The sequence below is a fragment of the Crocodylus siamensis genome, chromosome 2, assembly GCF_052110815.1.
Source record: "Crocodylus siamensis isolate JL-2025a chromosome 2, ASM5211081v1, whole genome shotgun sequence".
Lineage (NCBI taxonomy): Eukaryota > Metazoa > Chordata > Crocodylia > Crocodylidae > Crocodylus > Crocodylus siamensis.
Window position 1 is genome coordinate 210056441 of NC_143396.1, and position 27190 is coordinate 210083630.

General features: G+C 47.1%; 1 long non-coding RNA gene across 1 annotated transcript; it reads right to left on the minus strand.

The window, feature by feature from the left end:
• Window positions 1-7487: 7487 nt before the first annotated feature.
• LOC149871658 (uncharacterized) lies at window positions 7488-26332 on the minus strand. Its single transcript, XR_016440550.1, has 3 exons — window positions 26129-26332; window positions 17580-17662; window positions 7488-11492 (listed from the first exon to the last, which is right to left on the minus strand). It is a non-coding gene; the product is annotated as an uncharacterized LOC149871658 (long non-coding RNA).
• Window positions 26333-27190: the final 858 nt, after the last annotated feature.

A 27190-nucleotide genomic window follows, 5' to 3' on the forward strand; every position in this document is an offset into this window, starting at 1 on the left:
GCACCTAACTTGTTTTGTTGCTACTAGAGTAGGTTTGATCAGAATTGTTTTTGTGACTTAAGCTGTTGACGGACTTTCTTTTAAAGGTGTGAAAGGATCTGATTCGCAATCCCAACAGGCATGCCTCCTGCCATGCCACACACACAATTTTGGGATTAGGGATTAGATCCAAATTTCACCTTACTTGCCAGTACGGAAGGGGCCTGCATGATCATGATCCCAGTAATGATCATGATCCCAGGCTCCCCCTGCACTAGCAAGCTGAAAGCTGGGTGCTCACAATTAACCAATTATCAACAGGGGCTGAGAACTGAACTGGGTCCTGGAACTGGCCCCAGTCTGGTTCAGGACTTAGCCAACAATCAGCTGATTGTCAAAGCCCTAGCTGGGTAGCACACGCAATTTTTACAAACCCAATCCCAGCTGTGGGTCACGCATGGGTTTTACAGGTCCTGGAACATGGGGACAGTTTGCTGGGAAGTATCCACCCCCAGAGAACATGTAAAGACACCTATAGTTTTTAAAGGTGTGGGATTCAGTTAACCCGAGATCAGGGAGATGCTCCCCAGTGTCAAGCTCAACTCACACCCCATCTGCCTCCAGGGGGTGAGAGGGGGTCTGGAGTTCAGGGACTGGTTTTGCCCCAAGCCCAAGTGAGTAGGGAACAGCTATGTTCCAAACCCTGAGGCTGCCCCATGCTGGATCCTGACACTCCCTGACACTGAATCCAGAGCATCAGAGTGGGTCATGGGCCAGCCCCAACCTGTCCCATATTTAATTTAAGGTGTGATACAAACAAGCCAAACAGTTGTTAACAAATTATGTGGATTAATTTTGTAAGTTGCTTACTGTATTATCATGCCTTAAACTGACTTGAACAAATGGCCAGGTTATTATTTAAGGCATGATTAACCTGCTAATCATCTCTTAAATGTAATGTGTCAGGGGCCTTATGCATCCACATTCCACCTAAATCCCATTTAAGACATATGAGAATGATTTGGACTTGCTCTGTGTGTACTAAAACTGATGCTCATATTTTCATGTTCCCTGACATGTTATCCTTTCCAACATTTGTTTGCTTTCTTCTTATGTTATTGTTTTTGTGTGGCATCAGATATCAATTTCTAAATCTATGAGCCACTGTCTAATATTATTGTTCAATGTGCAGATTCTATCTGCCCCATAATGAAAGGCCCATCTAGGTATTTGTAAAGATTGCAGCTTTTGATTAAGTGCTGTGCTTTTGTTGGACACTGCTTTCCCACAGGGGGCTGTCCAAGATATTCATTTTATAAAGTGTTGTTTTGAAGCATCCATACCCAGACCTCAGTCTGTTCAGCATGACCCAGGGGCCGGGGTGCTGGGCATCTGCCCTGGGGCTCTGCCCCGTAGCCCCCCTTCAGGGCTAGAAGACCCAAAATACCGTATATAGTTTTACCCTCGTATATAGTCTCCCACTTGTAAGTGGGTTTTTAATTGTTGGTGGGTGGGGAGGGTGGTGGAGGTGATTCTGTTTGTTGAGGGGGGGACAAGGGCGGGTGTTGTGAGGATAATCAAGTTTTTCTGTTTCAAGCATGTGCATGTCCTGAGAGTGGTGCTGGGGGTGGGGAGTGTGTGGGCAACGGGGCAGGTGGGCTGGAGTGGGGAGCGCAGGAGGAGGTGGTCAGGCAGGACCTCCTGCAGCCAGTGCCCTGGACGCTGCTGAGTGTGCATGGCTGTCCTAGAGCCTGGGTGGGAGGAAGGACCTGCTGGGGCCAGCAGCTGGGCAGTGGACATCTTTGGCAGGGCAGGGGCAGGGGCAGGGGATGGAGAAGCCCTGGTGCAAGGAGGCAGGGTGGGCAAGGAGGGAGCTGAGCGTGTTGTCCCTGTGCTGGGCAATGACTCCTGAGCAGGGAAGGGGCTGGCCAAGGATCAGAGGTTCCCAGATGGCTGCCAGGTGTTACCAGCTTATGGTCGGATGCTGAAGCTCCCCCAAAGGCCACAGGGACACATGGTAGGGCTGCAGGGACTTGAGACTAACTTTAGCGCCGAGTCTCTGTATGTGTAGACACCCGCCAAAAATCACTTAATGCGCATTAATTTAATGCACATTAAATGTAGTTGCACTTAAATGCATGTGTAGGCATGCCCTGTATGTGCAAGTTGTGTAGTCTGTTATAAGTCTCAGTGCACTATTAAGTACAGTGTTGAATTTTTTAGTGTGGCAACTTGTGGACCACACAGGATCACAATATTCTGCTGGGGCATATATCATTGTGAGTGTGGTGGTTTTGAGCACTTTGAAATTGGCACTCCATGTCATGCGAGCTGAACATCTTAAGGCAGCTACCCATACAGAGACTTTACTGCTGACATTCTGAATGTGATGTTTATAGGTAAGGGAACTGTCTAGTGTTAGTCCTAGGTTGGTTGGGGTATGCTCATGGGGAAGGACGTGGTTGCTTACTCTGATATTTAGTGTGCTCTTGGCTTGACAATTCTCTAGGTGGAAGAGTGATGATACTGATTTATTGATGCTCAACTTTAAGTGCCCCTTACAGAGAAAGTCAGTGAAGAGTTCCATGTTAGTACTCAGCACCTTTTCCAATTCTGTCATGTCATATCAGTTCCTTGGGCTACTAAGGCAACATTGTCAGCATACGTGTATTGCTTAGATGTATGTGGGAAGTCTGAGGTATATACATTGAAAAGTACTGGTGCTAGCACTGACCCTTGAGGGACTCTATTCTTCAGAGTGTGTACTCTGTTTATTTCTCCTTGGCTAGTAATGAGTTTAAATGATCTGCTGGAGATGATGTTCATGATGAAAGCATGTAGCTTGTAGTCAGGTATCATATATTTGAAGCCTTGGTGCCATACAGCATCATAGGCAGCTGTAAGGTCAATAAAGACTGTGTATGTTTTCTACCTTATTTCAAGTCGATTTTCTGTGTCACGTGTAAGTAATGTAACTTGGTCAGTGGTACACCACTTTTTCTTCTCATATTTTCTCCTGGCATAAGCCAAAAATTATACAGTATTTGGTGCTGGCATTGTCTTTCTTACATAGGAACACAATGTGATGACAGCCACTCAGTGTTACCACAACGGGTACAAGAAGTAACTACAACAGCATTCATAAGTGGTTATCAGCTCTTTTTTAAATCGGGGTATAGATGTATACCAGTATGCAAATTTATGGTTAGTTACTTGTATGGAAGATTTTTCAGGGATGTTTGCAGTGGTCTGCACCACATCCTGGAGTCCTATATCACACTCCTGCTATTACTTCTAAACACACTGAAGCCTCAGGATACAATGTGCTGTCATTTTTATGATAATCCTTATGGCAAAATTGCATTTACTGCGATACCATTTACCAGCTATGCTCTTAATATACAAACACCTCCCATGTGAAGCAATAACTAGAACAAATTACATATGTAGAACATGATGGGCATGTGTCATACTTCCTGAGTCTGGCCAATGCTGAAAAAAAATATGTAATGGTGTTTACAACTTTTGAATTGATGGGTATGAATGACAGAGAGACAGGAAGGGGACTGCTTTTTTGAACTGTGAAAACCTGAAATTTCCAATATGTTCTTGTTTTACATTGGGACAAAGTTAAAACATTTCTTTCTCTTTGAAAATGAAGGAAAACGAGAGACCTAAGAACACACTAGTGATTACACTGCTTGTTTGGAATGGGGTAGTCCTAGTTTCAGGGTTCTCATTTGCCCTCAACAGAGCAGGGGTTTGACCTAGAGTTTCCTACATGCCAGATAAATGCCCTAATCTTTGGTCTGTTGTCTAATCTGGAATAGGCATTGGTGAATTGTTGCTCTCTCTAGTTGGAATAGGTGTGGGTAAGTTGTGAACTCTCTAGCTGGAAGTCTTCCACTTTCTTATATAATTATTTACAGAGACAGAGAGAGGCTGAATCCATGGCCCATTAGTCACAATGCTCATTTGAAGGTGGAAGATTGAGGTTCAAGGATGTTCTTGTAAAATGTTTTAATGTCAGTGAATCAACATTTTTCCAACTCAAAGGGTTTTAGTTTTCTCCTTTCTTCAGGAGAGAAAAAAATTCCAAAAACTTAAAAAGAAATTTGCAGGGAGGGTGGGGAGGGCAGGGAGCACCTCAACTCAGCAAGGATTCAAGCCTCTTTGTCTACTGAGCTACCTTCTGTCTGACTAATCACCTCAGATCTGGGATTTTCCGTTTCCCACAGAAAAACAGAGTAAAACACAGGTTTCTTCCCTTACCATAGTAAAATGCAGATTTCTCATTTTAGAGGAGAAATCCGTGGATTTTGCAGTTTTGAAATGATCCCTCTGCAGGCTGGCAGAGTCCCAGCCTGCAGGGAGGGAGCGGGAGAAGGGTGATCAGTCAGGGCATGTAATATTCATGTACGTGGACATGGCCACCAGGCAGCCTGGAGAACAGGTCCATGAGGTAAGTTGGGGGTGGGGGGATTGGGGCCCCCCTAGGGAGGGAAGCAGGGAGGTGGGCAGTGCATGGGGCCTTGGGGCCACAATGCGTGGCCACAGGCTCCTAGCAGGAAGTGGGAAGGGGCCATGGGCAGCTTGTCCAGGGGGTGGGGGTGGGGCCAGCTCCCTGCCCCCAAGAGGAGCAGATCTGTGCCTCCAGATCTGTGCATAGGGTAGGGAGGGCGGGCTACCTCTGTAGGCTCTGGCTCCCACCATGCTGCCCTCTCCTAGGGCCTCTGCAGCCCAGCGGGTGTGATCCAACACTGGAGGGCAGAGCGGGGCCACACAGGAAAGCTGTTTGCCACTTTAAGCTCCTCCCTGCCTTGGCAACGCATCCCCTACACATGGGGCTGCAGTGAGGGTGGTGGCACGCAGTTGCGCCCCTCACTCAGCTGTGCACAGGGGACACATCGCCAGAGCGGTGGGGAGGTTGCAGCATCAGTGAGATCCGTGTGTGCCCCTACTGTTCTCTGCAGTACCGGGTCGCTCCCGCCAGACTGTGGAGGGCCCGGGGGATGGCAGCAGGGTGGGAGCCTGAGCCCTCAGCATGTACCCACCCCCACCCTGCACACAGATCTGGGGGGCACAGGCCCCTGCTTGTCCACCCCCAGGAGTGTGGGCAGCTATAGGGATCTGCCCACCACCCTCTACCCTGCCTGAGCACACAGCAGGCAGGCAGCAGGAGGGGAGCTGGGTTCTGCTCTGCTGCAGCAGCCACTGCCTTCTGTTGGGGGCAGGGGGCTATGGATCCAGGTCCCTGGCCCCATAGCCCTGGCAGCTGTGGGTCCCTCTGGCAGGCTGGAGTTGAGGGGTACCAGCAGGGTTGGGAGAGGGGGTGAGGGGCACCAGCAGGGCCAGGGGGCTGTCAGGGGGCCTTTATTTTTAATCATGGATTGTGGGGGTTTTATCAGAGAATCTGAATTTTTTTTATCAGCGAAACCCAGGATCCCTGCTAATCACTCATAACCCCAATTCTCCCTTCTACAATTTCCTTTTCCTTTTATACATTCCCAGGTTGGTTTCCTGAAAATCTAATGAGGTTCTAGGTGCTTCTGAACTCCATTAGATAACTTTGCTTGCGTAAAAAGAAACTTGGCTTAGGTTCCTAAGCTTTTCTATTCTGGATTTCTTTGTACAGTCTAGCACCCCAGACATATATTAACCCACCAACCTATCTACATCTGTGGATGACTGCCCAAAACATTAGACAATATTATGTCTAATTAAATAATAGGTTCATACCATATCAGTATGAAAAGACCATACATACTAAAACATGAAGTAACACTGGTAAGCCACTTGATATAATAAACTAACATACTGCAGATGGAAATTATATCCTTAGGAAACAGTGAACTGGATACTGATCAGATATTTCTTATAGCAGCATGCAAAAGCACCACAGTTTGTGTTACTGGTATTCCCTATTGATACAGAGAAGGGCTCATAAAGGTGAGCAAAATAAGTATAAAATTCTAATATGCCATTACCACAGTGTGCCTATTCACATACATCAGGCTGGCCACGACAAATTTGATTTATGTTATGTAAAATTATTTATATTTTTCTGCATCGTTTTTCCTGTATGGATTAGAACCTCTTCAAGATGCACTTTAGTGAACTGCAGAGTTTATGATCTGTGTACCCCAGTTGTGTTCTCCTGTCTCTCAAACAAATAACAGCAGATACTGTGAAGAATTTTAACGATAAGAATTCTTTTTTTTAAACACAGTATTTCAGCACAATAGCTAGTAGACTATGAAATATTGTCACTGATTTTAAACTGGACCTGAAAAAATAAATGAACAAAGAACATTTTCTGATGTATTACCCTTACACTTTTCATTTATGCTTGTTCCCAGTTATGTGATTAGCAGGATTCTACTGGATCTTTTTTGTTGTGAAGAGCCATATAGTGAATGTAAATGTCACTACATTCTTTGCTACTGCAAGACAAGGATATACATGATTTGTACCCAACAGATATCTCCATTTGAAAAGCCCAGCCTCATTGCAAGCACAGTGAACTACAGTCTGGCCTTCTTCCACAATTTCCACAATGCTCACCTCAGGTTACAGCAGTTTATGTAAAATGAGATGTCTGCTGGTGTTGTGACATGGGATCCCCACCTGGTCAACAGTCAGCTTTCCTAACCATGCTACCACTAACCTTCAATACTTATAAATGAATTCTGGTCACAGGATTGAATTGCTTTAGACCAAAGTCTCTGCTCACGTGTCTTTCAACAGGAAAGCCATGGATGCATGGAGGCAAAGCTATAACAAAACAAACAATGGATGAGGGTTATGTCAATAATTGTAAAATCCTTTTCCCGCCTCCCACAGCATTGACAGCACTGTAGACACATATAGAGACATGTCACCAATACTGGATGTAAACCGAACATCACAATGTAGGAGAGGACTCTCTTATGCAGAAGTAGTATTAGCCAATGCTTCTTACAAAAACATGAAAATAAGCTCCATGGTTTAGCCAAAAAAGACTTGTATGTAGCTTTGCCAAGATTGTAAGATAGAGGGCCCAACGACATGGCAAAACTGAAGTGACATACACTAAAAAATGAGTGGTTTGTGGACATCATGAGATAACTTACTAAGTTAGTAGTCAAAAACCCTTTAGCCCAAATACTTCAGAATCTTTAGGGTGGGTTGAAATCCATATGGGAATTTCAAGACAGATTTCACCAACTGGATATCTCAATTTCTAGATTCTCAAAAGGATTTAAAAAGAAGCAACAATAGATAGTTACAAACAAAAAATACCAGTTTGACACAATTAACAAAAATAGTAATAAAATAACTAGACTGAAGTAGAAATGACTGAATTATAGAGAACAAACCAATACAGTTTAGTAATTTTCCCATTTGCTATTCATGCACAAACAGAAACAGAGTTTTACTAATTCCATTTATTATAATAATTTAAATAGTATGAACAAACTTCAGTCATACAAATAAGTGCTCAGGACTGGTGAATAAAAAGAGGTACAAGCACAGCTAGGATGACATGTCATTTCAACTATCAGCTTTGGTAAAAATCCTATTTTTTTTGTTTTAGGGAGGGCAGATAGGAATTCTTATAGTAAACAGTATCTTACACTTTTCAGTACAAAACAGTGTAAGACTAACTAAATTTCTAAGTTACTTAGAAATCTGCTAAAAGTTTTAGGTTTTCATGCCACTTTCCAGTTTCAGACATCTTTTTAGAGGGATGGAGACCAGGGAAAGGGGAATTTTAATTAAGCTAATTTAGCCATTTTCATGGAAGAGTTTAAAGAGAATACATTGTTTTGCCTATATTAAAAAGAATTCCCCAGTTTGTTACAAAGCAGTGCCTTGGGGTAGTAACTTGAAGTTTAGCAAATATGTTGAATGTACCATTTGTGGTCCCTGGAAAGGTTTGCCCAAATTACAGGCCTCTGCCAAATTGTTCACATTCTCAGAGGTATGTTTTTGCACTTGAATTTGCTAAACACTGTTTCTGCACTGAGCACCCTCTATCTTAGAGTTGCAGGGGCTAACCAGGACATTTCTTGCAATATTCCTTCAAGCTACTGTTGACGCATCAGTGTTGGTAACTAGGAGCTTCTCTTTTGTGCACTGTGTGTGGAGGTAGGGATAAGCAGGAGCAAGTACAATGTGGGAAAAAAAAAATCACACATGGATTGGCGCTGTGAAAAAGTGTATATAATAGCATTATTTAGAACTGTATCATAAAGCATAAGGCATTTGACTTAAAATTGCACAGGTTATTTTCTCAATATTGGCATTTTCTAATTTTTATGCACCTGACAAAAAATGACACAACTGTAACCTTTTCTTTCAGAATGTAATTCCACATAAAGTCACAGAGAGTGCAGAGTGAATTACTATTGAAAATACCTAGAGAGGCTAGACTAATAGTATTTAGGACATGGGAGATATCTGCAGTGCTTATGATTGCTAATAATTACATATAATATGGCTACTGTGACAATCCCATTGTGAAAGTAGCCCATAGGCATTGACTCAGTGATGGTTGGAGGATCACTGTGTGAGCTCTCGCATGTTATTATGTGTTATTAGCTATAATTAGGTGCCTGTGCACTGACTAATCATTTGTGGGGGGGTTTTAAAAACTAATATTTCTAAGCCCATAAATCAAGTTATCCACTGGTCAATGCTAGTCTCCTATTTTAAGCTTCCCCGTTGTCTGTACAAAGCCTAAAAACATTCTAATAGCCATAAATTTAAATATCAAAATTAATAACTATGTCACTTCTAATTCTTTTAGCAAAACTTCCAAAGGATGGTTTTCCCCAATTCCAAACTACCTCTTATATCTTCCCAAATGCCAAGGCACCCCTTTAACCAAATGCTAAAATATATCAATCTTCTCCTCTGATAACTTCCACAAGACAGATTTTCAGCACAGTGAAGACAAAGTTTTTGAGAAGGGTAAAATGAATTGAAGCCAAATTAAATACTACAGGGAATATTGTAGTTATCACAGTGTTTTCATATTCCGTTAAATAAAATCTTCCATAATTTTATATTACCTGAACCTGCAGCAGGTTTGCCAGCCTGCACTGGAGCACTAAAGAAAGCGAGAGCTTTGTGACAAATGTTAGATCTTAATTCCTGATGAATACATAGAGCCTTGACTGTCACAAGGCCAAACAATTTATAATAAGCAATAGACCTTTGTTGTTTACTTTCTGTGAATCAGTCCAGTTAAAACACTAAGGGATTTATCCAGAAACTTTATTTCATATTAACAGAAATAACAAGTTGCCCAGAAGTTGTAGAAGCCACTTAGACAAAATAATGCAACATACCAAAGCCTCTAGCTAGTCGGTCTGAAAAGCTGCCTTAATCAGGATGACTGGGACAACAAGCCACATGCTGCCATTACATAGGACAGCTGTGAATGGAAGGTATTAGCAAGCTGCTGCCCATATGGGAGGTGCTGTAATGAGCCATTACTGAAGGTTAGAAGGAGCTGCTTTAGATTCAGCTAATAGGGCAACAACATCTCTACATTCAGCTGTGACTACATCCCTTGTTTGTTTGACTATAATAAGCACCCTGATAATAGCGTCATGCATTTATGTTATTTCCTTTTACTGTCAAAATTAAGACATGTAAGCAGATGGTGTGTAGACTCAAGTCTAGTTTTGCATCCTATTGTTGGACAAATGTATTGGGAATGGCAGTTTATCATAATGATAAAAAATAGAAGAATCTACAGATGACAAAAATATTCAAATCTGAGGGTCTAAGACTCTTTGTAAACATCCCAGGGGTGCTCCCAGGCCTCAAATCTCTTGGTGTGATAGGAGCGGTGTCTGTACATCTTCCTCCAGAATGCTACTCTAGGGCTACAGACCTCTTGTAATTCACTCCAATTAACCCACTAGGTTTGAGTTAGTTAAGCACCTGAAAATATGTTGTCTCTTTAGGCCAAAGACAGTGTTGACCACCTGGCTGTGACAAAGCACAGGACATTTTATTTTAGGACAAATGCATTATAGAGAAAACAACAGTAAACAGTCTACATGCATACTGAATTTATTAGGGTTTATCTATCATCAGTGTTGGATCTTGGCTGATACTGTATATAATTCATCAGTTCTTTGTTCCAATGAGCCTGACCTCCTCTTTTGTTCCAATGAGCCTGACCTCCTCTTATATCTGTAGGTCACTTTATACAGGGTGAAAGCCTTTCTTTGCTAGGTCTCTTGAACTAGATAAAATGAGTCAGGCATATTTTCCACATGGGACAAACCTGAAAAATACAATCTGTATTGGGAATCTGTATTAATTAACTTCTCTCAGGGATTCCATAAGAAACCTGCCCAGTGCCCAGGGAGTTAGGAAAACTAGACACATAAATTGCCTGTTGATACACTAGCTCATTTCTGCCCAATTTCTGAGTGGTCAGGGGCCACAGGCCCCCTAGCCACATGCCATGGGAGCTGCACACAGCACTGTATAGCTCCCACCCATGCTGTATTGCATCAATCCCTGATGCACTACATACACTTCCTTAGCCACACTACCCCAACTCCATGCACTGCACGAACTTCATACACGCACCCCCAATATGGTGAGCCTCTCCCTGGGCCAAGTGAGCCTCCTAAACTACATGCCCCACTCCCTGCACCATGCAGATGTGCTGCCTGCCTGCCTTGGCACCTCTGCATTCATGGGGTATAAGCTCCCTCTGACCTCCCTAGCCACAAGCTCTCTCAGCTTCACGGGCTAAGCCACTCTGCCCCTCCCCACAGGGGCAGGGGTACGTAGTGGAAGCCAAAGGAGGACTCCAGCCACAGCAACTGGAGAGCAAAAGGGAGACTGGCACCCTAACCAGGAGCCCAGGGGCCATGTTAACCCTTTGGGAGCCACATTCAGCCTATGGGCCACCAGTAACACAGTGCAGCAGTAGTCTATGAAGATCCCATGCACCTGCAGCATCCATCACACCACAGTAGAACAGTTTTTTATGGTTTCCATCCTTCTACAACTTTGTATCTATCACAAAATGTGTTGTCATTGAAAAAATATCAAGCCTTTTTTGTTTAGGTGCCTAAATATGGACCTAACTTTAAGCATGGAGGATTGAAAGTCTTGACCTGTTGGGTTGGCTTGGCTACATATGTAGGACAACATACATATGTAGGCTACCAAAGCTATTTGTCTGTGTCTCTTAGCCTAACCCATAAGCATTCTTGCTTCTTTTAGGTGCTGTGCATGCTGTATAATCTCATTGTGAAATTCTTGGTTGACCTGATTACAGCAAATACGTTCATTACCCCAAAAAACAGTCATTCAGCAGGTTTTTTCATAACACAACCATGTCTGAAACACTAGTGTTCACATCAGCGAGGCTGCCCCATTATAATTGTAGGAGTACATTCAGCAAAAAATCTGGATAGTTCTTTTATACTTCTTTAGTAGGGAATGGAGTAGGCAGAGGCCAAGGGAACAGGAAAGCAATCCTGTTACACAGGAACCTGGAAAAAAGGAAGAAAGAAATCAGTCAACTCTGATAACTATGGCTAGGTATTTAATCTATCCTACGAAATAATGTTAGAGTGCTTATAGGAGATAACCAGGAGTCATCTTAGTCTGTCGCTAGGGCAATATGGCTGGCTGTCATAGATCCTAAGCAAATATTAAAAATGACATAAATGGACAACCCCCCATAATTAGTACTATTCATGTTAGAAAAGTTACAAATTGAATTAGAAGTTGGAGCATAGGCAGGGGCTTGCATGCATTGTTTGCAGGCTTCATATATTTAATAGTCTTATAGGATGCATGCCAGGAGTATGATAAACATCGTTAATTGGAATTTCTTTTGATACTAAGTACAAAGCCTCATTACCTGAATTACAGACATATTTGTGGGTTGGCTACCAATTAAAGGAAGCAGGTGACAGGTCTACAGCCCAACCTTTTGTTTTTTATACCCAAAATCCCAGTATCTATGGGGCTGCCCATTAAAGTAGACCACAAGTTTCCACTTCTATACTCTCTGGGGAGGGCCAATATGGAGAAGATGGGATCATGCCAGCTGCAGGTCCTTTCTAAGGTTTCCTTTGCTCCTCTACTTTTCCCTGTCTTTATTCATATTAATAAATGTATATATATTCTAATATTATAAAAGCCTTAGTCTGTCTCTAATGCTTTATTCACACTCTGGTTGCCTCGGAAGCCAATCAGAGTGCTCTGGACAGACAGATACATGGCGGAGTGCCACCATGACAGTGGGGACTGAAGGGCTGGAGCAGGGGTGGCCTTGCCTCCCCTGCCCTGCTCCTTGGAGGCAGAGGGGTACAATGGGGACCAGAGTGCCACCATGACAGAGGCAGCGGGGGCACAGTGTACTGGCTACGCAGCACTGGCCTCCCCCTGCCCCACATGGTGGAGTGCCACCATAACAGTGAGGACCGGGGCCGGAGCTGGGCACCCCCTGAGAGCACCGGTGCACCCCCTGATTGGCTGTGCTTGCTGCTAAGGCGACGGGCAAGGGGGGCAGCCTGGTGCGCTGGTGCTCCCCCCTGCAAGCACCGACCAATTGCTGCAGCCATTTCTGGGAGTGGCTGTGGCTGCTTCTTGGATCAGCTGGAGCAATTGGCTGGTATTTGCTTCCAGAAGTGGCCAGCCATTCCCAAAAGTGGCTGTAGCAATCACAGCAATGGGCCACAGTGATCGGCCATTGCAGGATCAATCTCCCCCCTGGTCTGCAGGATTGGTCGGGGGGGAACCTCCCCCACCTGGTTGTTGGGACTGGTCGCAGAGGGGGCATGTGCCCCCCACGACTAAGGCGGCACCAGTCGCCCATGATCTCACAAGGACCCTTCCAGTCTCTAATGTCTATGAAATCTATGAAAAGTCACACAAGGTGGTCTTTCAGAGCCCAGTGGCGATGCATAGGGGATGCAGGGGGTATACCCCCTGAGCGGCCACAGCGATTGGCCAGCTCACGATCCTGGCTGTAGGGGTCAGCCGAGGGGGGACTCCCTCATCAGCAAGACTAGCCATGGGGGAACTCCCCCACATTGCTGGGAGGGCACGTGCCTTTCCTACGGCAGTACCAGTCACCCATGCCAGAGCCTAGCACACGTGCAGTGCCTACCACACCTGTGTGTGGTGCAGTCTGCCCATGTACCCCCTACGCATCGCCACTGTGTGAAATCATCGAGTCCACCCCGCCTGCCATAGGTAGGAAGTCTGCTGTAATATAAGCATCCAAATGCCTTTTGAATGAGTCCAGAGTAAGTGCTTACATCTCCTCTGGGGGGAGTCTGTTCCAAATCCTGGACACTCAGACTGTCAAGAAGTTTTTCCTTATGTCCAATCTAAATTGGACTTCAAAAAGTTTGTGGCCGTTAGACCTCATTATCCCTTGGGGAACAACTGTTCTCCCAGATCCTGGTGCACCCCTTATATACTTATAGGCTGCCACCAAGCCTCTCTCCAGGCTGAAGAGTCCCATGTCCCTCAGCCTCTGCTCGTAAGGCTTGCTCTACTGGCCTTTGATCATGTGGGTATCTTTCCTTTGCACTCTCTCAGTCTTACCCACGTCCCTCCTGAAGTGGGGGACCCAAAACTGGATACAGTACTCCAGCTGTGGCCTCACTAAAGCTGACTAAACTGAGAGGATGACGTTCCTGGTTTTGCTTCAGATGCATCAGTGGATGCATGCCAGAGTTTGGTTTGCTTTGCTGGCTGTGGCATCACATTGGTGGCTTATGTTCATATTGTGGTCAATCAAGACCCCCAAGTCTCTTTTGGTTGTGGTGCTAGTGAGCTTAGCACTGCCAAACCTATAAGTATGATGCTTGTTTTTCCTCCCATGGTGGAGCACCCTGCACTTCTCTATGTTGAATGCCATCAGGTTTTTGCAGGAGGGACAGAGCAGTGCCATGTAGTGAAAGATGTAGAATACACTTTCACAAGATGATGCAGATAAGAAGTGGGGCAGTGCTAGTGGAGTAGCCAGGCCTCAACAATCCCAGGACTTGATTACCCAGGACTTAATAACCAGTGCTGCACTGGTTATTAAAATGGCGGGCTTGTGGGGGTTGGGCAAGCAGCTGTGGTCCTTAGTACACTGTCCAGTGCCTTATCTCAAGATCTTGGCATGCAGCCAGGTGCAGGAGGGGAAGGCAGACGGGGAGAGGGATATCAGTAGCTCTTGCTCCAGTGCTGAGTGTACAGCATATATCTGATACACAATGTGTCAGTCAGGGTGTTACCATAACTGTTCCACAATTGACAGTGAAAGGAGAGGAACCCACAGCACAGAAAGACAGAATGATCTCTGTTATGGACTTACCTCCATAAGAAAATGACAGTGCTTAACTGCTTAGTTAAACCAAGGTGGTCTGCATGCACCCACACTCACATGGAATGAGGGTGTGGACAGTAGATTGCCATGAGGCTCAGTCTGGCATTCCTGCTCCCTTCCCAGGAACACATGCTGGTAATGTTTCCAGCCCCTTGCCAACCTCTTGTACTCTTGCTTTTGGCTGTGGTGCTAGCAAGCGTAGCACTGCCGAGCCTATAAGTGTAATGTGGGTTTTTTTTCCCAAGGTGTAGTACCTTGCATTTTTCAGTATTGAATATCATCAGGTTTTCATCCATGCATTTTCTGAGCCTGTCAAGTTTGGCCTGGATCACCAGCCTATCCCAAGGACCGGACGCTTTATCCCAAAGTTTGGTGTCATCGGTGAACTTGGCCAGTCTGCTTCTGACACCAATGTCCACATTGTTAATAAAGATGTTAAAGAGTATAGGTCCAAGGACAGAGCCTTGGGGGACCCCACTAGTCATGGAGGACCATGATGATTTACTTCTATCGATTACCACTCTCTGGGTCTGACCTCGGAGGCAATTCCCCAGCCATCAGACTGTGATATAGCCGAGGCCGCAGGTGGCCAATTTTTCCATGAGGAAATCATGGGACACCAAATCAAAGGCTTTTTTAAAGTCAAGCTATATGACATCAATCTCTTCTCTTTTGTCCAAGTGATATGTCACTTGATCACAGAAGGACACACCATTCTAAGCCAACAGAGTAAGGCTAGGATGTATAAAATAGATAAATGGGAAAAATGGTTTTATAATTAGGACATTGGACTAGGATCTAAGAGACCATGATTAACATGGATTTCACATGTGAACTCAGGTGGTTGGTTACTTTTGCTGTTGGCACTTTTTGCAGCTGTAAACCCCAATAATCTGACTTGGATTTAGGGTGGGCCAGTACAAGTGTTATAAAAATAGACTTTTTGCCTATTGCTTTTAATTTTATGTATTTTCTTGAGTTTTGCATTGCCTTAAGAAACTACAAAACTACATTTTGTATTGTTCTGTAGCTTGGTATAAGGGCTCAACCTTTTACTCTTGTATGCTGTATGGGTGAGAGCGTGTTTGTGGAAAAGGAAAACATCAGCTGGCGACTGGCTGAAGAATGCAGACAGATAAAAGACCAAACAAGAAAAATTCACCCCAGAACAGTGAGAGAACAACGGCAAGCGACCTTCAAGAAAGAACACAGTGATAACCCATCAAAAGCCCAGAGGACTGGGTGAGTTGACAAGGCTGTAAAAGATGGGATGAGACATATCAATTTTGAGTCTTGTTCTGCATGTCATCATGGAGCATCAGTTCATCTAACGAGATGGACTGGGAGAAGTCCAGCTCCTACTTGTGATCAACTTAGCTGGTCACTAAGTTGAACCGAGCACTGATCAAGACTGGTAATGTATACCAGCGCAGAACAGAAATTGGGGTATAAATGTGGTATGTGTGTGTATTAAGCACTTAATCAGTAAATGTGGCGTCTTGCCTTCTCTTCCCTCATAAGGTCTCACTCATGATTTGAGCAATTGGCAATTTGTGTAGTACAAGGGCCTCGCCCTCACTGCTGCTTCTCACTGCTACTCAGGGTCAGCATGGATGAAGCCTCCCCAGTCCTCTGCTGCTAAAGCCATGCATCGTCCAGCCACTGTGTGGTGTGATCAAAGTCCTTGCCCACTGAACTCCCATGCCACCTGGATCTTACAGTATCTACACCTATATTTTCCAGTCTCTTCTACTACTCTTGATATTTGAAAGAAAAAAATTCAGGACAAGGGCCTTGTGACTGATTCTATGCTCTTAGATGGTGCTTTTAGGCATAACTAGAATACAGAAAGGCTGACTCCTAAGTTCTTATTTAGATTTCCCAAAAAGCAATCTGACTTTTCTAACTATATGGGCATGTCCAGATGAGCCTGCACATGCCTCTTGCTGCGTCTCAAAGCAGTTTGACACATGACAAGAGGCACGCTGGGAACAAAAAATGTTCCTTGTGCTGCATATTTGCAGTGGGCATTCAAAATTTGATACCTGGATATCCAGGTGTCAAAAAACAAAAATCCTACAGAAAAAAAGCAGGGCAGGGCATGGTCCAGGACCGTGTCCTGAGGCAGCCAGAGGCTTGGGTCCTCCAAAGAGATACACTGGTAGCCAGCCAGAGCATCGCTATGGCAGTCCCTTGTGTGGGTCAGGAGTAAGGGGCCCGGGGTGGGGGGCAGGCTGTGGATTGAGAGTGAGGGGCAAGGGCAGGGCCAAGGCACTGGCATATCAATGCTGCTCAGTGCTACACATCTTGGTGAGCAAAGGGTGTAGAGGCAGTTCTGATTATTCAATGACAAAAAAGCTCAAAGTAAATGCCAAAGTGTATAGATATTTAGAATCTATTTTATTATAATGATAGAGGCACTGGTAAGCTATAGCCCCCCAACAGGGCCAAAGTCCCCCAACACGTGCCCACAGCCCCTGTTCCTGGGATGGTGAGGAGCACTGGTGGGGGGGAGCAGGCAGGGAGGGGAAACCCACCCTCCCCCCACTACTGCCATTGCTCTGCCACTACCCCTGGCTGAGCCTGGCTCCCTGTACAGCCTGGCTGGAGAATGGTAAGAGTGGCTCCGGAGCTCCCCCATCCCTGGGTCATCCATGGACAATGCAGCTGCAGTTTGTGGAATGGGAGGGGAGGGGAGATATGGGTAAGGGAGGAGATGCTGAAAGTAGAAAAGATTCATATCTTCTTCAGAGACTTAAAATAAGCCCCTGGTTGCTGCTCCACAGCATGGTACTAAAGGCAGGTACAACAATGCCATTGCACCTGCTCTGGATCCATCTCTTGCAAGATGCATCAAATACTGACGCCACCATATCAATCATAAGTACAACTAATTTTTAAGAATAATCATGAACTGCATTTACACCAGAAGGTACTAAGTATCTGAATTTCTCAAGGTTTATATGATTTATCAGTTACTGGATTCTCTCTTTGTTTGACACAGAACATATGTCTTTATGAATTTAGAACACCGGTTAAGATTAAAGTAAGTGTTTTATCAAAACAAGGACATAGATGTATATCATTATTTATACAGATGATACATAAAATGGGCTAAATTGAAAGTTTCTGTCTTTCATATTATAATTAAGATTATCTTTTCCCTACAATGGAAAAAACACCATTGTTCCTAGAACAAAGCTGCAAAATTTCACAAGTCAACTTTTAGTTTAAGACTACCCACCTCCAAGGAGGAATATTCTGTACTGGTCCATTCCTGCAGGGAGCGAACCAGGAAAGCCAAGGCTGCGACGGAACTCCAGCTAGCTATACATATCAAAGACAATAAAAAGACCCTTTTCAGATATGTGGGGAGCCAGAGAAAAAGCAAGGGCAATATTGGACCCCTGCTAAAACAAACTGGACAACTGACAACCAATGCCCAAGAAAAAGCCAACCATTTAAATGGGTACTTTGTGCTGTTCTTTCTTCAGTCCCACAGGACACTCATGCCCATTATTTCATAGATTTCATAGATTTCATAGGCATTAGGGCTGGAAGGGACCTCGGGAGATCATCAAGTCCAGCCCCCTGCCCAAAGGGCAGGAAGTCAGCTGGGGTCATAGGATCCCAGCAAGATAAGCATCCAATTTACTCTTGAAGGTGTTCAATGTAGGTGCTTGAACCACCTCCGCTGGCAGACTGTTCCAGACCTTGGGGGCTCGGACAGTAAAGAAATTCTTCCTTATGTCCAGCCTGAAACGGTCTTGCAGGAGTTTGTGACCATTTGACCTCGTCATCCCTTGGGGCGCTCTGGTGAACAAACGTTCCCCCAGATCCTGGTGGTCATCCCTGATAAACTTATAGGTGGCCATCAGATCACCCCTGAGCCTGCGCTTTTCCAGGCTAAAGAGTCCCATGGCTCTCAGCCTGTCATCGTAAGATCTGTTTTCCTGACCTCTGATCATGCGCGTGGCTCTCCTCTGGACTCTCTCAAGCTTCTCCACATCCTTTTTGAATTGTGGAGCCCAAAACTGGACGCAGTACTCCAGCTGCGGCCTCACCAAGGCCGAGTACAAGGGGAGAATGACGTCCCGGGATTTGCTTGAGAAGCATCTATGGATGCAAGCCAGCGTTTTGGTCACTTTACTAGCCGCAGCATCGCATTGCAGGCTCATGTTCATCTTGTGGTCAATGATGACCCCCAAGTCTCTTTCTTCTGTAGTGCTAACAAACGTAGCACTGCCGAGCCTATAAGGGTGCTGCAGGTTTTTCCTCCCAAGGTGGAGAACCTTGCATTTTTCGGTGTTAAACACCATCAGGTTCTTGTCTGCCCATTTGCTGAGCTTGTCCAGGTCAGCCTGGATAACCTGCCTGTCCTCTGGTGTGGATGCTTTGCCCCAAAGTTTGGTGTCATTGGCGAACTTAGCCAGTCCACTCCTGACTCCAATGTCCACATCGTTAATGAAGATGTTGAACAGTATGGGTCCAAGGACAGAGCCTTGAGGGACCCCACTGGTCACAGGGCACCACAATGAGTGACTGCCATCAATCACAACCCTCTGGGTCCGACCACGGAGCCAATTTCCCAGCCAGCGGATCGTGGTGGAGCCAAGGCCACAACTGGGCAGTTTGGCCAAGAGGTGATCATGGGATACCAGATCAAAAGCTTTTCTGAAGTCAAGATATATGACATCAACCTCTTCTCCCTTGTCCATGTGATAGGTCACCTGGTCATAGAAGGAAATGAGATTGGTCAAACATACACTTAAATCTACCCGCAACAAACCCATGCTGGCTATCCCTTAGAATGTTAGCCTGGGCCAGTCCCTCAAAGATGGCCTCCTTAATAAACTTTTCTAAGATCTTCCCCAGGATAGAAGTCAGGCTAATGGGCCTGTAGTTAGCCGGATCCACTCCCCTCCCTTTTTTGAAGATCGGCACCACATTGGCCTTCTTCCAGTCTTCAGGCACTACACCAGAGCGCCAGGAGTTTTCAAAGATCTGTGCCAGGGGCTGGGCTATGACGCTCGCCAGCTCCTTGAGTACCCTGGGGTGCAGATTGTCAGGGCCAGCTGACTTGAAGGTATCCAGCTTCTCAAGGTGTTCCTTCACGAGGTCAGCATTTATGGAGGGTAGGGGATCCCCCTCACCCAGATTTCCCTGTCCCATAGCAGGCATGGGCATCCCATGTGACTGATGAAAGACTGACGCAAAGTACCTATTTAATAGGTTGGCTTTTTCCTGGGCGTCAGTTGTCGGTTGCCCCATCTGGTTTAGCAGGGGTCCAACATTGCCCTTGCTTTTCCTCCGGCTCCCCACATATCTGAAAAAGGACTTTTTGTTGTCCTTGATGCCTGAAGCTAGTTGGAGTTCAGTTGCAGCCTTGGCTTTCCTGGTTTGCTCCCTGCAAGACTGGACCAGTGCGGAGTAATCCTCCTTGGAGATGAATCCCGTCCTCCATCCTTTGTAGGCTTTCCTTTTTAGCCACAGGAGGTCCGCTAGGTCCCTGGAGAGCCAGGAGGGCTGCTGTGCCTTCTTGCTGCCTTTCCTCCGTGTTGGAATACATTTAGCTTGTGCATTGAGGATCGCTTCCTTCAGAAGCAACCACTCTTCTTGAACTCCCATCTCCCTGGGGTCACGGTCGCTGAGGGCCTGACCGACAAGCCTCTTGAGCTTGTCAAAGTCGGCTTTTCTGAAGTCAAGGACTTCTGTGTTGCTGACTGACTTGCCAGCTTTACGGCGGATGGTGAAGGTGATCAGCTCGTGGTCGCTGTCACCCAGCTTCCCATCGATCACTAGGTCGCCGATTAGGTCGTCCCCCGTAGCCAGTACCAGGTCAAGCAGCGCTTTGCCTTTCGTTGGCCCATAGACTTCTTGAGTCAGGTAGAGGTCATCCACACATGAGAGAAAGCTTTGCGACCGCTCGGATTTTGCTGAGTGATCTTCCCACGAGATGTCCGGGTAATTGAAGTCACCCATGACAACCAAGGTCCTGGAGCAAGTGGCCTCAGTCAGTTCCCGGGCAAACTCCTGGTCAAGCTCAGGACTTTGAGTGGGAGGTCTGTAGTAGACTCCCACCGTTGTGTCCCCTGTGTCGTATTCCCCACGAATTTTTACCCAGAGGGTCTCTAGCTGTCCATGCCGGTCGCCAGCATCAGCTTGCAGGGACATGTAGCTTTCCTTCACATAGACAGCTACACCCCCGCCCCTTTTGTCAACACAATCCCTCCTGTACAGGGTATAGCCCTCTATACCCGTGGTCCAGTCATGGATGGAGTCCCACCAGGTCTCCGTTATCCCAATGACATCATAATTCTTTGCACTGAGCAGGAGGACGAGCTCGTCCTGCTTGTTGCCCAGGCTCCTGGCATTAGTGTACAGGCAGGCAAGCGTGCCCTTGGGGGCTCTTGCCTTGCCCAGAGATTGTGCCAGGGCTGGGGCAGGGGTGGGCTCCCTTAAGTGCCTTGGTCTGCTGGCTTTGCAAGGGTCGCTCTGCAGGCCAGCAGTGGCAGTAGTCCCCCCATCCCCCAGCGGGCTTAGTTTAAAGCCTGGTGGAGCAGGTCAGCCAGCCTGGCTGAGAAGAGCCTCCTCCCCAGGGGGGAGAGGTGGAGGCCATCTCTTCCCAGCAGCTCGCTGCCTCTCTCGCCAAAGAGCGGGCTGTGGTCATGGAAGCCAAAGCCTTCCCGATGACACCAGCGCCGCAGTCTTTGGTTTACTGCGTGGATCCTCCTCTCCCTCCTCAGCCCATAGCCCGAGACTGGGAGGATGGACGAAAACACCACCTGAGCTCCCAGAGCTCCCAGACCCCTAAGCCCCGCTCCCAAATCCCTGTAGCGCCTCAGGACCTGGCTGGGGGTGCTCCGAGCCGTGTCATAGGTGCCCACGTGAATAAGGAGCATGGGGTAGTGGTCTGTGGGCTGGAGGAGCTGCGGGATCCTCTCTGCAATGTCTCGGATGCGGGCCCCCGGGAAGCAGCAGACTTCCCGGGCTAAGGGGTTGGGGCGGCAGATTGCCCACTCGGTCCCCCACAGGATGGAGTCTCCCACAACAAACACCTTTCGCTTTGTCTTGGGGAGAGCGGGGGCAGTAGCTGTGGTTGAGCCTGGGTTGCCTGCGGGAGCCGGCAATTGAGCAGGCTCTGCCGGGGCTGCAAGAGGTGCGAACCTGTTGCTAAGCTCCGGCGAGGGAGGGGCCTTGGTGCAGTGGGCCTTGGGGCCTTTGACCACCTTGGTCCATGCCCCTGACTGGGCAGAGCAGGAGGTCCCAGAGTCCTCCTTAGTCGTGGAGAGATATGGAGCTCTTCCCTGCGGCTCCCGGGGGAGAAAGGCCTGGCAGTAGGAGTCTGTCTCCTGCTCGCAGTCCCTGATGGCACGCAGTCTCTGGACTGTGGCCTGGAGCTCCTCCAGCTGGCGCGCCAGAGACCCCAGTAGGGAGCAGACCCCGCAAGGGGAGGTGGCCATGCTCCCGGGTCCCAGAGCCTGAAAAAGGGACAGGCAGCCCCCACAGCCAAGAGCCAGGGGCTCCGTCTGCGTGGAGCCCGGAACGATGGGCTCCGTCTGGGTGGCCGTCTCTGAGGTGCCCGATGGGGAGGCCGCAGAGCCCGAGGGGATCCTCGGGGTGCAGCGCGTGCCCATCCGTGTCATGCCTCTGGTAGGCTGGCTACGGCTGGGGCTTGCTATAGCTGGGCGGGGGTCGCAGGTAGGGTCTCGTGCCCTCCTGCGTCCTCCCCTGCGTGAACTCCGCGCTAACTCGGGCGCCTGTTTGCGCAGCTCTGGTCGCGCGGCCCCCTGGGGGGCTGGGCCAAGTAGGGGCCTGGGCAGCGGCTTGACCCGGCCCGGCACCAGGCAGTGGCCTCCTCCCAGCAAGCAAGGAGTTAACCCCTTTCCACCACAAGCCCGCTTACCTCCAGCTGTGCTGGGGGTCGGCAGGGGGCTCGGCGGCTGCTAAGGGGGTGTCTGGGGGGCTTCGGCGGAACGGGGGCGCAGCGGGCTTCACCCGCGCGTCTCACCGCTCTGGAGCCTACCTGAGTGGTTGGGTTTTTTTTGTTGTTTTTTTTTCCCTGTTTGGCGGGCCCTTTTAAACTACGCGCATGCGCAGTGGGTCTGCCGTCGGGGGACGCTGACTTCTCAGGCCAGGGGGGCCCTGCCCAGAATTTGGGGGGCCCTGCCCTACAGGAGGGGGACTGGTGAGTACCCCCTCCTTCACTCCTCTCTCCCTGGGGTGCTGGGCCAAGTAGGGGCCTGGGCGGGGGCTTGACCCTGCCCGGCACCAGGCAGCGGCCTCCTCCCAGCAAGCGAGGAGTTAACCCCTTCCCACCACAAGCCTGCTTACCTCCGGCTGTGCTGGGGGTCGGCAGGGGGCTCAGTGGCTGCTGAGGGGCTGTCTGGGGGGCTTTGGGACAGGGAGGTCCGGGTGAGGGAGATTCCCTGCCCTCCATCAATGCTAACCTCGTGAAGGAACACCTTGAGAGGCTGGATACCTTCAGGTCAGCCGGGCCTGACAATCTACACCCCAGGGTACACAGGGAGGTGGGTAACATCATAGCCCAGGTCCTGGCATGGATCTTTGAGAACTCCTAGCGCTCTGGTGAAGTGCCTGAAGACTGGAAGAAGGCCAATGTGGTGCCTGTCTTCAAGAAGGGGAGGAAAGTGGATCTGGCAAACTACAGGCCCATCAGCCTGACCTCTATCCTGAGCAAGGTCTTGGAAAAGATTATCAAGGAGGCCATCCTTAACAGACTAGCTGATGGCAATATCCTGAGGGATACCCAGCATGGCTTTTCCTACATTCATGGATGTTAGGGTCAGAAGGGACCTCAATAGATCATCGAGTCCGACCCCCTGCATAGACAGGAAAGAGTGCTGGGTTCAGATGACCCCAGCCAGATGACCATCCAACCTCCTCTTGAAGAACCCTAGGGTAGGAGAGAGCACCACCTCCCTTGGGAGCCCATTCCAGACCTTGGCCACTCTAACTGTGAAAAAGTTCCTCCTAATATCCAGTCCAAATCTGCTCTCTGCTAGCTTATCGCCATTATTTCTTGTAACCCCCCCAGGGGCGCCTCGGTGAGTAGAGCCTCGCCAATTCCCTTCTGTACACCCATGATAAATTTATAGGCAGCCACAAAGTCGCCTCTCAACCTTCTCTTGCAGAGGCTGAAGGGGTCCAGGTGCCTTAGTCTCTCGTCGTAGGGCTTGGCCTGCAAGCCCTTAACCATATGAGTGGCCCTCCTCTGGACCCTCTCCAGGTTATCCACATCCCTCTTGAAGCGTGGCGCCCAAAACTGCATTCAGTACTCCAGCTGCAGCCTGACCAGTGCCCGATAGAGAGGAAGTATCATCTCCTTGGTTCTGTTTGTCATGCATCTGCTGATGCATGATAAAGTGCAGCTAGCTTTTCTGATGACTTCGTCACACTGGTGATTCATGTTCATCTTGGAGTCCACTAGGACTCCGAGATCCCTTTCCGCTTCTGTGCTACCAAGCAGGTCATTTCCTAGGCAGTAGGTGTGCTGGACATTTTTCCTCCCTAGGTGCAGCACTTTGCATTTCTCCTTGTTAAATGCATTCTATTGTTTTCTAATCATTTGTCCAACCAGTCCAGGTCTGCCTGTAGTTGTTCCCTGCCCTCTGGTGTGTCCACTTCTCCCCACAGTTTTGTATCATCCGCAAACTTGGATAGCGTACACTTCACTCCCTTATCCAAGTCACTGATGAAGACATTGAAGAGTATCGGTCCAAGAGCCGAGCCCTGCGGAACCCCACTACCCACTCCCAGGTCGATACCGACCCATCCACTACCACTCTCTGGGTAGGACCCCCTAGCCAATTTGCCACCCACCAGACTGTGTAATGATCCAAGTCACAGCCTCTTAACTTGTTCACCAGTATGGGGTGGGATACCATATCGAAGGCCTTCCTGAAGTCTAAGTAAACGATATCAACCCCTACTCCTGTGTCGAGGTGTTTTGTAACCTGGTCATAAAAAGAGACTAGATTAGTCAGGCATTAGTCACGTTTGTTGTGGGTAGATCTTGCTTGACCAATCTCATTTCCTTCTATGACCAGGTGACCTATCACCTGGACAAGGTAGAGGAGATTGATGTCATACATCTTGACTTCAAAAAAGCCTTCGATCTGGTATCCCATGATCACCTCTTGACAAAACTGGCCAACTGCGGCCTTGGGTCTACCACAATCTGCTGGCTGGGGAATTGGCTCCGTGGTCGGACCCAGAGGGTGGTGGTTGACGGAAGTCAATCAATATGGTGCCCTGTGACCAGTGGGGTCCCCCAAGGCTCTGTCCTTGGACCTGTATTGTTCAACATCTTCATTAATGATGTGGATATTAGGGGCCAGAAGTGGACTGGCCAAGTTCACTGACAATACCAAACTCTGGGGTAAAGCATCCACTCCTGAGGACAGGAGGGCGATCCAAGCTGACCTTGACAGGCTTAGGAAATGGGTGGATGAGACCATGATGGTGCTTAACACTGAAAAATGCAGGGTTCTCCACCTTGGGAGGAAAAACCTGCAGCATCCTCATAGGCTCGGCAGTGCTACGTTGGGTAGCACTACAGATGAAAAGGACTTGTGGGTCATGATTGACCACAAGATGAACATGAGCCTTCAATGTGATGCTGCCGCTAGTAAAGCGAGCAAAACACTAGCTTGCATCCATAGATGCTTCTCAAGCAAATCCTGGAACATTGTTCTTCCCTTGTATTCGGCCTTGGTGAAGCCGCAGCTGGAGTACTGTGTCCAGTTTTAGGCTCCACAATTCAAAAAGGATGTGGAGAAGCTTGAGAGAGTCCAGAGAAAAGCCATGCATGTAATCAGAGGTCAGGAAAACAGACCTTACGACAACAAGCTGAGAGCCATGGAAAAGCGCAGGCTCAGGGACAATCTGATGACCACCTATAAGTTTATCAGAGGTGTTCACCAGAATCTGGGCGAACGTTTGTTCACCAGAGCGCCCCAAGGGATGACAAGGTCGAACAGTTATAAACTCCAGCAAGACCGTTTCAGACTGGACGTAATGAAGAATTTCTTTACTGTCCAAGCCCCCAAGGTCTGGAATAGCCTGCCATTGAAGGTGGTTCAGGCACCCACACTGAATGCCTTCAAGAGAAATTTGGATGCTTATGTTGCTGGGATCCTATGACCCCAGCTGACTTCCTTCCCCTTGGGCAGGGGCTGGACTTGATGCTCTTCCGAGGTCCCTTCCAGCCCTAGTGTTTATGAAATCTATGAAATATGCATATTGATAACTGCTATCAAATGTTTTATATATCGCTGGAAATGTTGCAGTGAATTCACAAAGATGGTCTATAAATTTTAGTTTATTGGAACTCTGGCTAATAAATCCTCAGGAGTCAAAGGACAACATGAGTATAACACACATTCTATGATGTCTGCTGTAAAGAAGTTGTTTTCTGATGTTGTTTTCCAGCAGATATGTAAAACTCAAATATCCAGAGCACCAAGTAGGCTTGGAAGGGATCTCATGAGGTCATCTAGTTTAACCCCTTGCTCAAGGCAGAATCATCCCTGACTAAATGAACCCAGTCAGAGATGTCTAACCTATTCTTGAAAACTTCAAAGGATGGGAATTCCATGGATTCTTTAGTTAGCTTATTCCAATGCTTGACCACCCTCATAATCAGAAAGTTCCTTTTAATCTCCAAACTAAATTTTTCTTAATCACCTAAATGGTTGTCAGATGCAGTTTTCCTTTTGTGAAATGCATGTCCCTGAATGAATTAATTTAAAGAAAAAAATAATTTCTTACCTTGCCTACCTTGGCACTCACAATCCATGACTAGTAACTTTCACATTAAAGTGTGTTTGGTTTGTCTGTAGATATATAGCTGCTTTAGGATCATCAAATCTTATATGCTCCTGAGAAATTAAACAAATCTGAAGTACAGGAGAGGAAAACAAAGCAGGAAGAATAAGCAAGACCCCCCAGAAAACGGTGTGTTTCTCTCTCCCATCTCTGAATGGATAAAACTCACTCCCAAGCAACTTAAACAAGAGACCTGCCTTGAGAGTAGCACCAAAGCAGAATAGGAAAAGACATAAAAAACACAGTGAATTATTTGAAATAGGAACTGGTGCTCCTCATTTCTTACATCACTTTTTTTCTAGCTTCCCACATTTTTTTTTCCCTTTACCACTTTGCACCTTGCTGACTTGGTTTATAGATTCAAAGAACTCAACAGCAGGCTGCTGTGTGGCACTAAGTCCTAAAGCCTCTTTTGCCTCTTGCACTTTTACCCTTATTGCACCAGGCTCCAAGCAGTCCCATCCCATCACATAGACTTTTTTCCCCCACCCCATGTATTTTATTTTACATAGCAGGTTGTAATTTTTGTAATTTAAATTTTTTAACTAAACCACAGCAATAATAAGACAAATTACTGACCAATACATTTCCTAACATGTGACAGCTTATTTATTTGTACCCTGTTACAAGAATCATTCACATCTGTATATAGACACATGATTATTTGCTTCCCATTTTGCATTCCATCAGTCCTCAATACACACGTCACATATAATGGCTTAATATCAGCCCTTCAGAGCACCTTGTATATGTTCATCACCAGCCTCTAATGAAGCTTCTAATGAAACACAGCCTTGCCCTTGATTTTTATTTACTTGTACATTTCAATCTGGCATATCATACTTTTCTGCATGTGCTTGGAAGTGAGTGTGCATCTGGGTGCTAACAGGATTTCCTACCAGTGCATGCTGCAAGGATTTTACCTTGCTACTTACATGATAGCTCCTCTCTTCTATCATTTTGACCTACAATAATATAAACCCTTTTTCTTATCTGTTTGCATGC